This window comes from Oncorhynchus kisutch, linkage group LG6, assembly GCF_002021735.2.
Source record: "Oncorhynchus kisutch isolate 150728-3 linkage group LG6, Okis_V2, whole genome shotgun sequence".
Lineage (NCBI taxonomy): Eukaryota > Metazoa > Chordata > Actinopteri > Salmoniformes > Salmonidae > Oncorhynchus > Oncorhynchus kisutch.
This window is the reverse complement of record NC_034179.2, coordinates 84732787-84747152: the sequence shown is the minus strand read 5'-3', so window position 1 is coordinate 84747152 and position 14366 is coordinate 84732787. Positions and strand designations below refer to the sequence as shown.

At 40.5% G+C, this 14366-nt stretch overlaps 1 protein-coding gene across 1 annotated transcript in view; it reads right to left on the bottom strand.

The window, feature by feature from the left end:
• LOC109876184 (uncharacterized) overlaps positions 1-14366 on the bottom strand; it is a 171861-nt gene that overhangs the window by 116617 nt on the left and 40878 nt on the right. The gene's annotated exons all lie outside the window — the stretch shown is intronic.

Genomic DNA, 14366 nt, shown 5'->3' with positions numbered 1-14366 from the left:
ATCATAACCGCCATCGATAAGAGACATTACTGTGCAGCCGTGTTCATCGACCTGGCTAAGGCTTCGACTCTGTCAATCACAACATTCTTTATGGCAGACTCAACAGCCTTCGTTTCTCAAATGATTGCTTCGCTTGGTTCACCAACTACTTCTCTGATAGAGTTCAGTATGTCAAATCGGAGGGCCTGTTGTCCGGACCTCTGGCAGTCTCTATGAGGGTGCCACAGGGTTCCATTCTTGGGCCGACTTCTCTGTATACATCAATGATGTCGCTCTCGCTGCTGGTGATTCTTTGTTCCACCTGTCGTGGAAATTTCCTCTATTTACCAAATCATGAGGGCAAACCACACACAAGTCAGAGTTAGTTATCAAAGTCCATCTTTAATTATATGAGCTCTATCACAACCCTGTGACTCTCAGATCAATTCAGTGTCTATCAATGAATTCTCTGAGAGTTCCCTCCACATTTCAACTGAGATCCTTGATAGCAAAAACACACACAGGATAAGACAGCATCAGCATAATTCATTGTTCAGCTTTGTCTCCTAAAACATGTTCTCAAACTCAGAACCATAAACCAATCCTCCATATCAACAGGCATATATCAAATCCATCCTATCTTGACAAGATCACAGAGACACACTGACTGGCACACAGACATTGTGGAGCCAAGAGATACACGCTTGACCTCTCCCCTTTCTCCGACCCAAACAACTTAGTCTTGACATAGAACAGATACTGCAACCCCGCCACAGTATTATACAAAAATAACATTCTGATGAGAAGTAACTTATAAACATATGATGAATATAAAACATATTACCTATGTTACCAACCAATTCGGATTATTCCCCAACATTCCATACTCAGTCCCTTCTGAAGAATCAGAATAGTAACATGGCACCTTACTAACAGTAGTTGCAGAGTATATAATACAATAAAAAAATCCATAATCAAAATGTAAAGATAATAAAGAATCAAATCCCTTCAATGTAATTATTCACCCTTCAGAAACTGAGTTTACAATGTTTATACCATAATACAGACTTGCACCTGTTTAAACATATAGAATAATACATTTGTTGAGTAAAAATGAAAATAACAAAACATATAAATGCTCCCAAAATTACAAGAGAACCCAGTGTCTAAACACAGGCCTCCTCACAACATATAGGACAGACATCCCTCTAAGTCCTCATGCTCAGAAATATACTTAGGAATAGAGAATAGGTCATTGAAATCATTCATATTCCAAATCATAAGTAACAACCCAACTATTTATCAAACCAATATTTAGAATAGCATTCCTCAGTGATTCAAATTTGTCTTATCACTCAAAGTAAAAACCTCAATTTAACACACATCAATATTAGCAGATTTACATACAGTATAATTATCCCATAATTCTACTATTAACTTTTTTAATCATGATTATAATACAGATCAGTATCTCAATGCATTCTTAATCTAAATTACTACAATTTACACGGTGTAGACCTCTTCAATCAACCTGATACCACAAAAGTATAAACAGTTTTAATGGCACAGTTGACCAACCCCCCCCCCCCCCCCTCTCAGGCACTGCGATCTTCTGGCGTCTCTTTCGTTCTTCTTCAGATAGCATTACAGTTCAAAGTGGACGGCCCATGATAATGTCCCAATTTCAATGTCTCATCTTTACCACTCATGTCTTGTCCATTCGTCAACCAATATACCAGCATCATAAGAAAATGTTAGAACAGATCTTTCTCCATGATCACTCCAAGTGGACTCATCACAGTATGAGAGAAAAGCAGTTGATAGCTTAGATCTGAGACTGTACACCAATTTCTGGCTTGGTTCTTTTCTCTAGGTAGAAGTGGTTTGGAAGGCCTTCTTCAACGCCTTTGTCACTCTTCTTCAGCCAGTTAGAGGGGGTTTTGAGGTACACACACCATTCGGTCCAATTATCTCTTCCATGCATTAAGACACCGTCTGATGTCACTTTTCATGATAACCTCGAAAGAACAGATCAGAACAACAGTTTAGTTCAGTTCATTAAACTACATGATAAATTATTACTTTTACCAATTATTCTTAACACACATATCTAAACATATTTCACAGAGAATATCAAAACATTCTATTGAAACTATTCTTTCAAATTGGTTTATACTCCCGATCTCACTGTCAACTCCATCGTAGAGCCAAGGATCAAGAAGTTAGCCCTATACCCCTCGGGAATAGAACAAAACAAACACAACAATACAATACACTCAACAATACAACACACTCCTTCACATATCACTTAAGTTGTATAAATCCTGTTAGAGATGATGCGAATTTTCGCAGCTTTTTGTAAAACATCGCGCAACATTTCAACGTCCTGCTACTCATGCCAGGAATATAGTATATGCATATGATAAGTATGTGTGTATAGAAAACACTCTGAAGTCTCTAAAACTGGTTAAATCGTGTCTGTGGCTATAACAGAACGTGTTTAGGAGTAAAAATCCCAGGGAAAACTGTTCACCAAAAACACAAAAAAAATATTCATCCGCCAGTCAATGTATTGTCTAAGGCGATAGAAAATAAATGAGGTTCCCATTACAATGCCTACAGCTTCCACACGATGTCGCCAGTACTGGCATTTCATGGCTGGTTTATCCTTGGTGAGATGACGTATAGGCACTTCCTGTCTTGGGGCACACCGGAGGATGATATGAAAGTGGAAAAATGGACGATGATTTCAAGACTTGCTGCTATCGAATACAGATCGCCCCGTGATCAATTTGATCGATTATTAACGTTTATTAATACCTAAAGTTGGTTTACAAAAGTAGTTTGAAGTGATTTGTAAAAGTTTATATGCAACTTTTGTAATTTTAAAAAGTGACGTTGCGTCTTGTAAAGTAGAATTTTCCTGGATCAGACCGGCCTTCATAAAATGACATTTTGGGTATACAATGACGGATTTAATTTGGAAAAAGACCCAATTGTGATGTTTATGGGACTTATAGGAGTGCCAACAAAGAAGCTCGTCAAAGGTAATGAATGTTTTATATTTTATTTCTGCGTTTTGGGTAGCGCCGGCTACCGCTAAATATTTTGTTTAGGTCTCATTCAGGTATTTCGGGGGTGCATGCTATCAGATAATAGCTTCTCATGCTTTCGCCAAAAAGCATTTTACAAATCTGACATGTTGGCTAGATTCACAACGAGTGTAGCTTTAATTGAGTACCTTGCATGTGTGTTTTAATGAAAGTTTGAGTTTTATCGAGTACTACAGGTGGTGCTCTGAAATTGCATGGATTTAGGTTCCTGCATAGGAACTAAATTCCGCATCATCCCTAAGAGGTTAATAACTTCAATTCAAACCCTCAAAAAACTGAATCCTCCCCCATGTTTTACCCACATCTCTCCGTATGAGAGTAATGTAAAACAAAACTAAATATATATATATATAAAACAAAATTTCAACTAACCTAATCAAATTAAAATCACTAAACTGAAAAAAACTCCACAAAGAAAAATGATTTAACCCCTATGGTCATAGGAAAATAGACATAAAGTAGCATACCCTTAGTTAAAAAAAGCCATGCCCTTCACAGTGGTCCAAATGACAAATATGGCTAAGAAACATATTTACCAATTACACAAATTATTTTGAAAGCAGTATTACAAAGGACCATACATTTATTATCCAAATGGCTTTCCAATGTGGGTGATCAAGCCACAACGGAAAGTCATCAGAAGGTCATAGGTCATACAAAACCCTTCAAAGCAGTGTTTTTCACTATATAAAACAAATTGCAAACAATAATCAACTAGTTCCAAACATTTTTGTATTTCCATGTTCCCAGAACATTCCTTTATCAAAAGAATTTGCGTGTGTAAAACAAAAAACTTCCAGGCCCCCTCCAATGTGGTAGTTTATGGCCTCAATTTCACTCACTCTCCCCCAGAGTATAGTCCCTGGAAACATTCCAGAGAGAGACAGTGAAATATCAATTTTCCCGGAGAAAACACAAAAACACTTAGTATTCATTACACTACATCGATTCAGAAACTCAAACGTGAAACTATAAACCAAACCTAATGATAATTCTACTGTATCTCAAATCATTAATCATAAGTTTTAATCAAATCAATGTATATGTATGATACAATGTTTAATTAAGTTAAATCAACTCCTAAAACAAACCTTTAATCAGCAACCTAATAATTTCAACCTGTTGATATAAATTTAGTAAAAACCAATCCTGATTTTTTAAAACAAATCTAAAATCTTTCAAAAGTCGGTGCTGTCTCATCATCGTAAAAATAAAAATAAACATATTTTTTTTCCCCCACTGATACCACAAAGCTTTCATTCCACAAAGGTCAATACTGTTCAGCACATCCATTAATGATCTTCCTTTAGTCTGTACAGGGTCTGAAGTTCCAATGTATGCAGATGATACAGTGATAAATTCATGCAAATAACAAACTACACAAGAACTCACTACTATAATGATTCAGATGACAAAATTGCTCAGAGACTCATGTTTACATCTCAATAAAATAAAACACAGTCTGCATGTTCCTCAAAAAACAACTACTGATGGAAAAAGCTCCTGGTGGTATCTGATTTTAAGTGCCAAGGCATCATACTTGATTCCAACCTTTCTTTTAAAAAGCAAATTATAAAGGAACTCAAATACCAAATTCAACCTCGCTATTTTCCCCAAAACATATGAAATTGTTTTGACTATTGCGGTAACAACACTATAATTAAAATCTATGATACTCCCCCACTTAACATATTAGTTTACTAGTTTGGCCCAATCTTGCTTTTCAACATTTATACGCATTCAGTCTTCTGTCAACAGGCTCTCATACTACTCAATCCAGCAATCACCTTTAATGACCTGACATTGCTCCACATAATGGAAACATACTATAATGTTAGACTACATGAACTTTCCTGCTCAAATTAACTGGTGTTACTTAAACAATCAAACCAAGAATCAATAACCATCAGAATCTATTCTTACGATGTTTTATGATTCAGACATCCAATCTCCCAATTCTCATAGCCTAATACAGTCCAAATAAACGGCACAAATCTATGATGCCCACCTAGCGAATCAGCTGCTAGAAATACAGAAAAAATTTACCTGAACAACGCTCAAAACAATTAGAGTAAGGTTATTGTATATTCAAACTAATAACGCATTTTTACGTTATTCTACAACAATCTACCAGCCTCCAGCAACTTACCCTGACAATTAGTAGCCAACATAGCAACTAACTATCTTCCATACTTTCAGCTCAACTTTGCTATTTCTTTTTCCCCAGTGGGCAAAAATATAACCCCTCTCATTTCAACGTTTTTCCTTACCTCTATCGTAAGATTAAAACCCAACTTTATAACTTCCTCTTCTCTTTGCTCTTCACACTTATGAAATGTATCCTATTTCTTTAAAAATAACATGCGCAGCGCCAAAATTATAACATGTGTCAGTCAATCTATAAGAATGAAAAACATTTCGGTAATCACTTTCTATCGCCATTCTCTCCCCGCTATCATTCAGAATTTCTTTAACTTAGGTAACTGTCTTCTCTATTGATACAGTAATTTAAATACGACCCAATTCTCAAGACATTATTCCAGCAGATAATTTAGTGACCAGACATCGTCTTGCATCAGAATTCACTTCGTTATTATTTTAAATTGAATTAGTCTATCAATTTAACCTAAACAATCTATTGAAAACGTTCAATTTATCCCTTCTATGAATTTGAACCAGACAAGCTATTAAAACGTTCAGTTTATATCTTATACAAACACTAGCGACCATAACCTTCCAGGCAAAACATACAAATAGATTATTTACAATCAAAAATTCAGAATTCAGTCAGCACAATGACTGGGAATGGAACCCAGGCCTCCCACGTTGCAGGCGAGAATTCTACCACTGAACCACCAATGCTATTGCTAAAAACTAAGATTCTATTCAAATAAACCCAATTTCTAAGTAAAATCAAAACACGTCACTATCGGTAATTCCCAGAAGAATAATAGCCCAATTTTAATAGTACAAACGTTACTCCAGCTATGATTCTCAAATTCCAAATGAATATATTAGCAATCAAAGAATAAAATCGACAGTTAATGACTAAGAAACAGATATTGCACCTTTTAATAAAAGTAGATTATGTTTACTTATGCAAAGTATTTCAATTACTTTACTACATCACATTAATCATGCAATGATAATTAGTTTGATGGAAAACCTTAGGCTTTGTATGACATTATAAATTACATCATTAGGGTAAGATAACCAAAAGTGGACACACTCTAAATCAGTTTCTAGAGCTCAATTTCCCAGATTTTGTAGATTATTTTAATAGTGCTTAAAAACTTCATCTTTATCAAATGATCCATTTAAGATACCAACTCAAAACCTACGTACGTCTACGAATGGGTGGTTTAAATTGTATCTAATCATTCTCAGCATTACTTTATCAAATCTCTAGTAATTGATTATACACACATACAATTTATCATAATTTCAAATAATTCACAGAATCCATATAAAACTTAAGAAATCTTAGGTACTCACACAGAACTTTAAAGATCATCCACACAGGATTGGTCAGATGTTCACACAGAACTGGTCAGACGTCCACACAGAACATCAGAACATAAAAAGGTTTGCCCACACAGAGTCAACCCTACCCCGCTCACACAGAACGGTCCGACAACTATTACCTAGTGATCCCATAACAAAATACTCACACAGAGTAACCCAGGGCATACCTGGCTAGCATATTTATAATAATTGGAATTCACCACCTCTGAGGGTCACTTAGACAATCACACAGACGCACAGAATGAGGTCCTTCTTCCAATAGGGCTTCACCAAATGCCGTGTTTCACCTAGAACACACAGTCCCCTTTGGCCCCTCACCCCGACAGACCTCACCAAATCCCCACTGTGATCAATTCAGTGTCAGGAGGGCTCTTGGTCACTGGCAACCGGACAGTGCAGAGTATCTTTTGAGTCCACAAAACCCCCAGATTACTCTCCTCTGACCCGGCCCTGCTTACGCCGCCAAGGTGCCTTCCTTACAAAGGAATTCCCGCTCAGAGTATACGTAACAGGCATAATTAAAAAACTCGTCTTCAAATCTGTCTGTGCTCACCTTTTTCTTTAAAAAAACTCAGTTCGAGATGTGGTATCCACTCGGCTCGCTTCCTCTTAGATCAAAGGTTGGTCCATCTGCTTCGTTCCCGAAGTGTGGTTCCCCTGAGATCCCAAGTTTAGGGGATCCCTCCTGCACGATTTATTTACTTAGATCGTAGGAACGGTCACCGAGTGAAGATTCACATCCCCTCCTCGTCGCCAAATGTCGTGGAAATGTCCTCTATTTACCAAATCATGAGGGCAAACCACACACAAGTCAGAGTTAGTTATCAATGTCCATCTTTAATTATATGAGCTCTATCACAACCCTGTGACTCTCAGATCAATTCAGTGTCTATCAATGAATTCTCTGAGAGTTCCCTCCACATTTCAACTGAGATCCTTGATAGCAAAAACACACACAGGATAAGACAGCATCAGCATAATTCATCGTTCAGCTTTGTCTCCTAAAACATGTTCTTTACTCAAACTCAGAACCATAACCCAATCCTCCATATCAACAGGCATATATCACATCCATCCTATCTTGACAAGATCACAGAGACACACTAACTGGCACACAGACATTGTGGAGCCAAGAGATACACGCTTGACCTCTCCCCTCTCTCCGGCCCAAACAACTTAGTCTTGACATAGAACAGATACTGCAACCCCGCCACAGTATTATACAAAAATAGCATTCTGATGAGAAGTAACTATGTTACCAACCAATTCGGATTATTCCCCAACACACCTCTATGCAGACGACACCATTCTGTATACCTCCGGCCATTCGTTGGACACTGTGTGTGTTAACTAACCTCTAGATGAGCTTCAATGCCATACAACTCTCCTTCCGTGGCCTCCAACTGCTCTTAAATGCAAGTAAAACTAAATGCATGCTCTTCAATGGATTGCTGCCCGCACCTGATCTGTAAATAGCCCATCCAATCTACCTCATCCCCATACTGTATTTATTTATCTTGGTCCTTTGCACCGCAGTAACTCAACTTGCACATTCATCCCCTGCAGATCCTACCATTCCAGTGTTTAATTGCTATGTTGTAATTACTTTGCCACCATGGCCTATTGCCTACCTCTCTTATCCTACCTCATTTGCAAATGCTGTATATAGATTATCCTACTATATTATTGATTGTATGTTTGTTTATTCCATGTGGAACTCTGTGTTGTTTGTATGTGTCAAACTGCTTTGCTTTATCTTGACCAGGTTGCAGTTGCAAATGAGAACTTGTTCTCAACTAGCCTACCTGGTTAAATGAAGGTGGAAAAAATAAATAAATAAATAAATAAAATTCTAGATCATGTTTAAGCCTAAACCTCTTTCCCACTTGCCAATTCTCATCGACAAATGTTTCTCCTTAATTAACAAACAATAAATATGTTGATAAAACAGAATTACAAATAACTACCTATGAATATACCATGCATGGTGAACCAAACGTATGAGAAATACACACTATGCTCTTCACCTAGTTTCTGCCCTAATACGCACTCTAAGCCCAGCATCTATGTTAGAGAGGGGGAAGTGTATCACTGTGGCTGTTATACTGCACTGTGATACATCCCCATACAAATACATCCCTCTCGTGTCTAGACAGGAATTTACAATGTAGTGTAGTGCAGCTGTGTGAAACATTTGACATTGATGCCTTTTCTCTCAATATCAAAAGGAAGCATCTGTTGTGTTCTGTACACTCATTGTTTCCCAACAATTGATTATGAACAATATGGTCTTAACGTCTTTATGGAGGAAACATAAAACGTCTCATCAATCCTTCATGTAGCCTATCAAATAACCTCAAATGGAGCACTTGACATTGCTATATATCAGTAGGTGGCGATATAGAATGTTTCTAAATTCTGCTACAGTGAGTGGAATGAGGCAGTATTTAATATGAGTGTATATAATACCTGGTAGACAATACCTCCTGTAAATAAAGCTATATGTCTGGACAACGTCATAACCATGATTGTTACATCTGAAATGTCAGGACTGACCACCTTTAAAGAGTGCTACGTATATTTATAAGCGTTTCAGAAAAACAAACATGATTGTCATTCATCAATATGGCTAAAAACAGCAGAGTAGGAATCAGTATGAAATCAGAAACATAGGACACATTAGTATAATAGCAACCAATACTGGAATGGAGAAATTTAAGATTAGAATATGACCATTCAATTTCATAGCAGTGAAATGATCTCCCATATGGGTCCAGAGTGTAGTCAGTGTGCTGACAGTACAACCCTGTCAACCCTCATGACCATGGAGAGGTTTTAGTATTGATGTTTATCACTGTGGCCACTCCCGTACACAGTGACTCACACCATTACAAAAACCCAGGTATTTGTATTTGTATTTATTAGGGATCCCCATTACTCTTCCTGGGGTCCAAACACATTAAGGCACTTATATTACATATAGAACAAAAGATAAAGCAGTACATCATATAACATTATTACACCACTACATATCTACAATACAACATGTATAATACCACCATACAATAATATTACAATGTTCATGTGTGCTAGCGCTTGTGTGTGCATGTGTGTTACATACAGCCACAGAATCCCCATTTAAACTCACTGAAACCTCCAATTTCTCCATGTCGACAATGTCTTTTCAATCCAGTGTCATTTACATCTGCTATTGAAGTTCAATTCTAGCAAATTTTTAGATCACATGATTTACAGTGTATATAAAAAGTAGTTGTTCCTCAGTGTATGTCTGTTTTAAAGTTGTTCTTGTCTGAAGTAGGCCTAAAGAGTATGGACATTTGTTTTAGTTGATGTGTATAAATGTACCAGCACGTGTAGGTTAACTGCCTATAGACAATCAGAATGTATATGTCTGTGTCCCTTAGGTGTCAGCACGCTCACACTCTGTGCTTGGTAGAAGTGGTAGGTTTTTGTCATGGACTGTATCATTGTGACCCGCTATGTGACACAGTGGTTTAACCCTGTACAACCCCCCCACCACTCTGTGCAGCTACAAATACCTAGGTGTCTGGCTAGACTGTAAACTCTCCTTCCAGACTCATATTAAACATCTCCAATCCAAAATCAAATCTAGAATCGGCTTCATATTTCGCAACAAAGCCTCCTTCACTCACGCCGCCAAACTTACCCTCGTAAAACTGACTTCCGGCGCCGACAGAGATGGCCGCCTCGCTTCGCGTTCCTAGGAAACTATGCAGTTTTTTGTTTTTTTACGTGTTATTTCTTACACTAGTACCCCAGGTCATCTTAGGTTTCATCACATACAGCCGAGAAGAACTACTGAATATAAGATCAGCGTCAACTCACCACCAGTACGACCAAGAATATGTTTTTCGCGATGCGGATCCTGTGTTCTGCCTTACAACCAGTGCCACGGGATGGTTCCCATGCAGCGACCCAAAAAAACGACTCAGAAAAAGAGGGAAACGAAGCGGTCTTCTGGTCAGACTCCGGAGACGGGCACATCGTGCACCACTCCCTAGCATTCTTCTTGCCAATGTCCAGTCTCTTGACAACAAGGTTGATGAAATCCGAGCAAGGGTAGCATTCCAGAGGGACATCAGAGACTGTAACGTTCTCTGCTTCACGGAAAGTGGCTCACTGGAGAGACGCAATCCGAAGCGGTGCAGCCAGCGGGTTTCTCCACGCATCGCGCGGACAGAAACGAACATCTTTCTGGTAAGAGGAGGGGCGGGGGCGTATGCCTTATGGCCAACGTGACATGGTGTGATGAAAGAAACATACAGGAACTCAAATCCTTCTGTTCACCTGATTTAGAATTCCTCACAATCAAATGTAGACCGCATTATCTACCAAGAGAATTCTCTTCGATTATAATCACAGCCGTATATATCCCCCCCCAAGCAGACACATCGATGGCTCTGAACGAACTTTATTTAACTCTCTGCAAACTGGAAACGATTTATCCGGAGGCTGCATTCATTGTAGCTGGGGATTTTAACAAGGCTAATCTGAAAACAAGACTCCCTAAATGTTATCAGCATATCGATTGCGCAACCAGGGGTGGAAAGACCCTGGATCATTGTTACTCTAACTTCCGCGACGCATATAAGGCCCTGCCCCGCCCCCCTTTCGGAAAAGCTGACCACGACTCCATTTTGTTGATCCCTGCCTACAGACAGAAACTAAAACAAGAAGCTCCCACGCTGAGGTCTGTCCAACGCTGGTCCGACCAAGCTGACTCCACACTCCAAGACTGCTTCCATCACGTGGACTGGGAGATGTTTCGTATTGCGTCAGCCAACAACATTGACGAATACGCTGATTCGGTGTGCGAGTTCATTAGAACGTGCGTTGAAGATGTCGTTCCCATAGCAACGATTAAAACATTCCCCAACCAGAAACCGTGGATTGATGGCAGCATTCGTGTGGAACTGAAGGCGCGAACCACTGCTTTTAATCAGGGCAAGGTGTCTGGTAACATGACTGAATACAAACAGTGCAGCTATTCCCTCCGCAAGGCTATCAAACAAGCTAAGCGCCAGTACAGAGACAAAGTAGAATCTCAATTCAACGGCTCAGACACAAGAGGCATGTGGCAGGGTCTACAGTCAATCACGGACTACAGGAAGAAACCCAGCCCGTCACGGACCAGGATGTCTTGCTCCCAGGCAGACTAAACAACTTTTTTGCCCGCTTTGAGGACAATACAGTGCCACTGACACGGCCTGCAACGAAAACATGCGGTCTCTCCTTCACTGCAGCCGAAGTGAGTAAGACATTTAAACGTGTTAACCCTTGCAAGGCTGCAGGCCCAGATGGCATCCCCAGCCGCGCCCTCAGAGCATGCGCAGACCAGCTGGCCGGTGTGTTTACGGACATATTCAACCAATCCCTATACCAGTCTGCTGTTCCCACATGCTTCAAGAGGGCCACCATTGTTCCTGTTCCCAAGAAAGCTAAGGTAACTGAGCTAAACGACTACCGCCCCGTAGCACTCACATCCGTCATCATGAAGTGCTTTGAGAGACTAGTCAAGGACCATATCACCTCCACCCTACCTGACACCCTTGACCCACTCCAATTTGCTTACCGCCCAAATAGGTCCACAGACGATGCAATCTCAACCACACTGCACACTGCCCTAACCCATCTGGACAAGAGGAATACCTATGTGAGAATGCTGTTCATCGACTACAGCTCGGCATTCAACACCATAGTACCCTCCAAGCTCGTCATCAAGCTCGAGACCCTGGGTCTCGACCCCGCCCTGTGCAACTGGGTACTGGACTTCCTGACGGGCCGCGCCCAGGTGGTGACGGTAGGCAACAACATCTCCTCCCCGCTGATCCTCAACACTGGGGCCCCACAAGGGTGCGTTCTGAGCCCTCTCCTGTACTCCCTGTTCACCCACGACTGCGTGGCCACGCACGCCTCCAACTCAATCATCAAGTTTGCGGACGACACAACAGTGGTAGGCTTGATTACCAACAACGACGAGACGGCCTACAGGGAGGAGGTGAGGGCCCTCGGAGTGTGGTGTCAGGAAAATAACCTCACACTCAACGTCAACAAAACTAAGGAGATGATTGTGGACTTCAGGAAACAGCAGAGGGAACACCCCCCCATCCACATCGATGGAACAGTAGTGGAGAGGGTAGCAAGTTTTAAGTTCCTCGGCATACACATCACAGACAAACTGAATTGGTCCACTCACACAGACAGCATCGTGAGGAAGGCGCAGCAGCGCCTCTTCAACCTCAGGAGGCTGAAGAAATTCGGCTTGTCACCAAAAGAACTCACAAACTTCTACAGATGCACAATCGAGAGCATCCTGGCGGGCTGTATCACCGCCTGGTATGGCAACTGCACCGCCCTCAACCGTAAGGCTCTCCAGAGGGTAGTGAGGTCTGCACAACGCATCACCGGGGGCAAACTACCTGCCCTCCAGGACACCTACACCACCCGATGCTACAGGAAGGCCATAAAGATCATCAAGGACATCAACCACCCGAGCCACTGCCTGTTCACCCCGCTGTCATCCAGAAGGCGAGGTCAGTACAGGTGCATCAAAGCTGGGACCGAGAGACTGAAAAACAGCTTCTATCTCAAGGCCATCAGACTGTTAAACAGCCACCACTAACATTGAGTGGCTACTGCCAACACACTGTCAATGCCACTGACTCTACTCCAGCCACTTTAATCATGGGAATTGATGGGAAATGATGTAAATATATCACTAGCCACTTTAAACAATGCTACCTTATATAATGTTACTTACCCTACATTATTCATCTCATATGCATACGTAGATACTGTACTCTATATCATCGACTGCATCCTTATGTAATACATGTATCACTAGCCACTTTAACTATGCCACTTGGTTTACATACTCATCTCATATGTATATACTGTACTCGATATCATCTACTGTATCTTGCCTATGCTGCTCTGTACCATCACTCATTCATATATCCTTATGTACATATTCTTTATCCCCTTACATTGTGTATAAGACAGTAGTTTTTTTTGGAATTGTTAGTTAGATTACTTGTTCGTTATTACTGCATTGTCGGAACTAGAAGCACAAGCATTTCGCTACACTCGCATTAACATCTGCAAACCATGTGTATGTGACAAATAAATTTGATTTGATTTGATTTATCCTACCGATCCTCGACTTCGGAGATATCATCTACAAAATAGCTTCCAATACTCTACTCAGCAAACTGGATGCAGTCTATCACAGTGCAATCCGTTTTTTTACCTTAGCCCCTTATACCACCCACCACTGCGACCTGTACGCTCTAGTTGACTGGCCCTCGCTACATAATCGTAGCCAGACCCACTGGCTCCAGGTCATCTATAAGTCTATGCTAGGTAAAGCTCCACCTTATCTCAGCTCACTGGTCTCGATAACAACACCCACCCGTAGCACGTGCTCCAGCAGGTATATCTCACTGGTCATCCCCAAAGCCAACACCTCCTTTGGCCGCCTTTCCTTCCAGTTCTCTGCTGCCAGTGACTGGAACGGATTGCGAAAATCGCTGAAGCTGGAGACGTAGATTTCCCTCACTAACTTTAAACATCAGCTATCTGAGCAGCTAACCGATCGATGCAGCTGTACATAGTCTCTCTGTAAATAGCCCACCCAATCTACCTACCTCATCCCCATATTGTCTTTATTAACTGTTCTGCTCTTTGCACACCAGTATCTCTACTTGC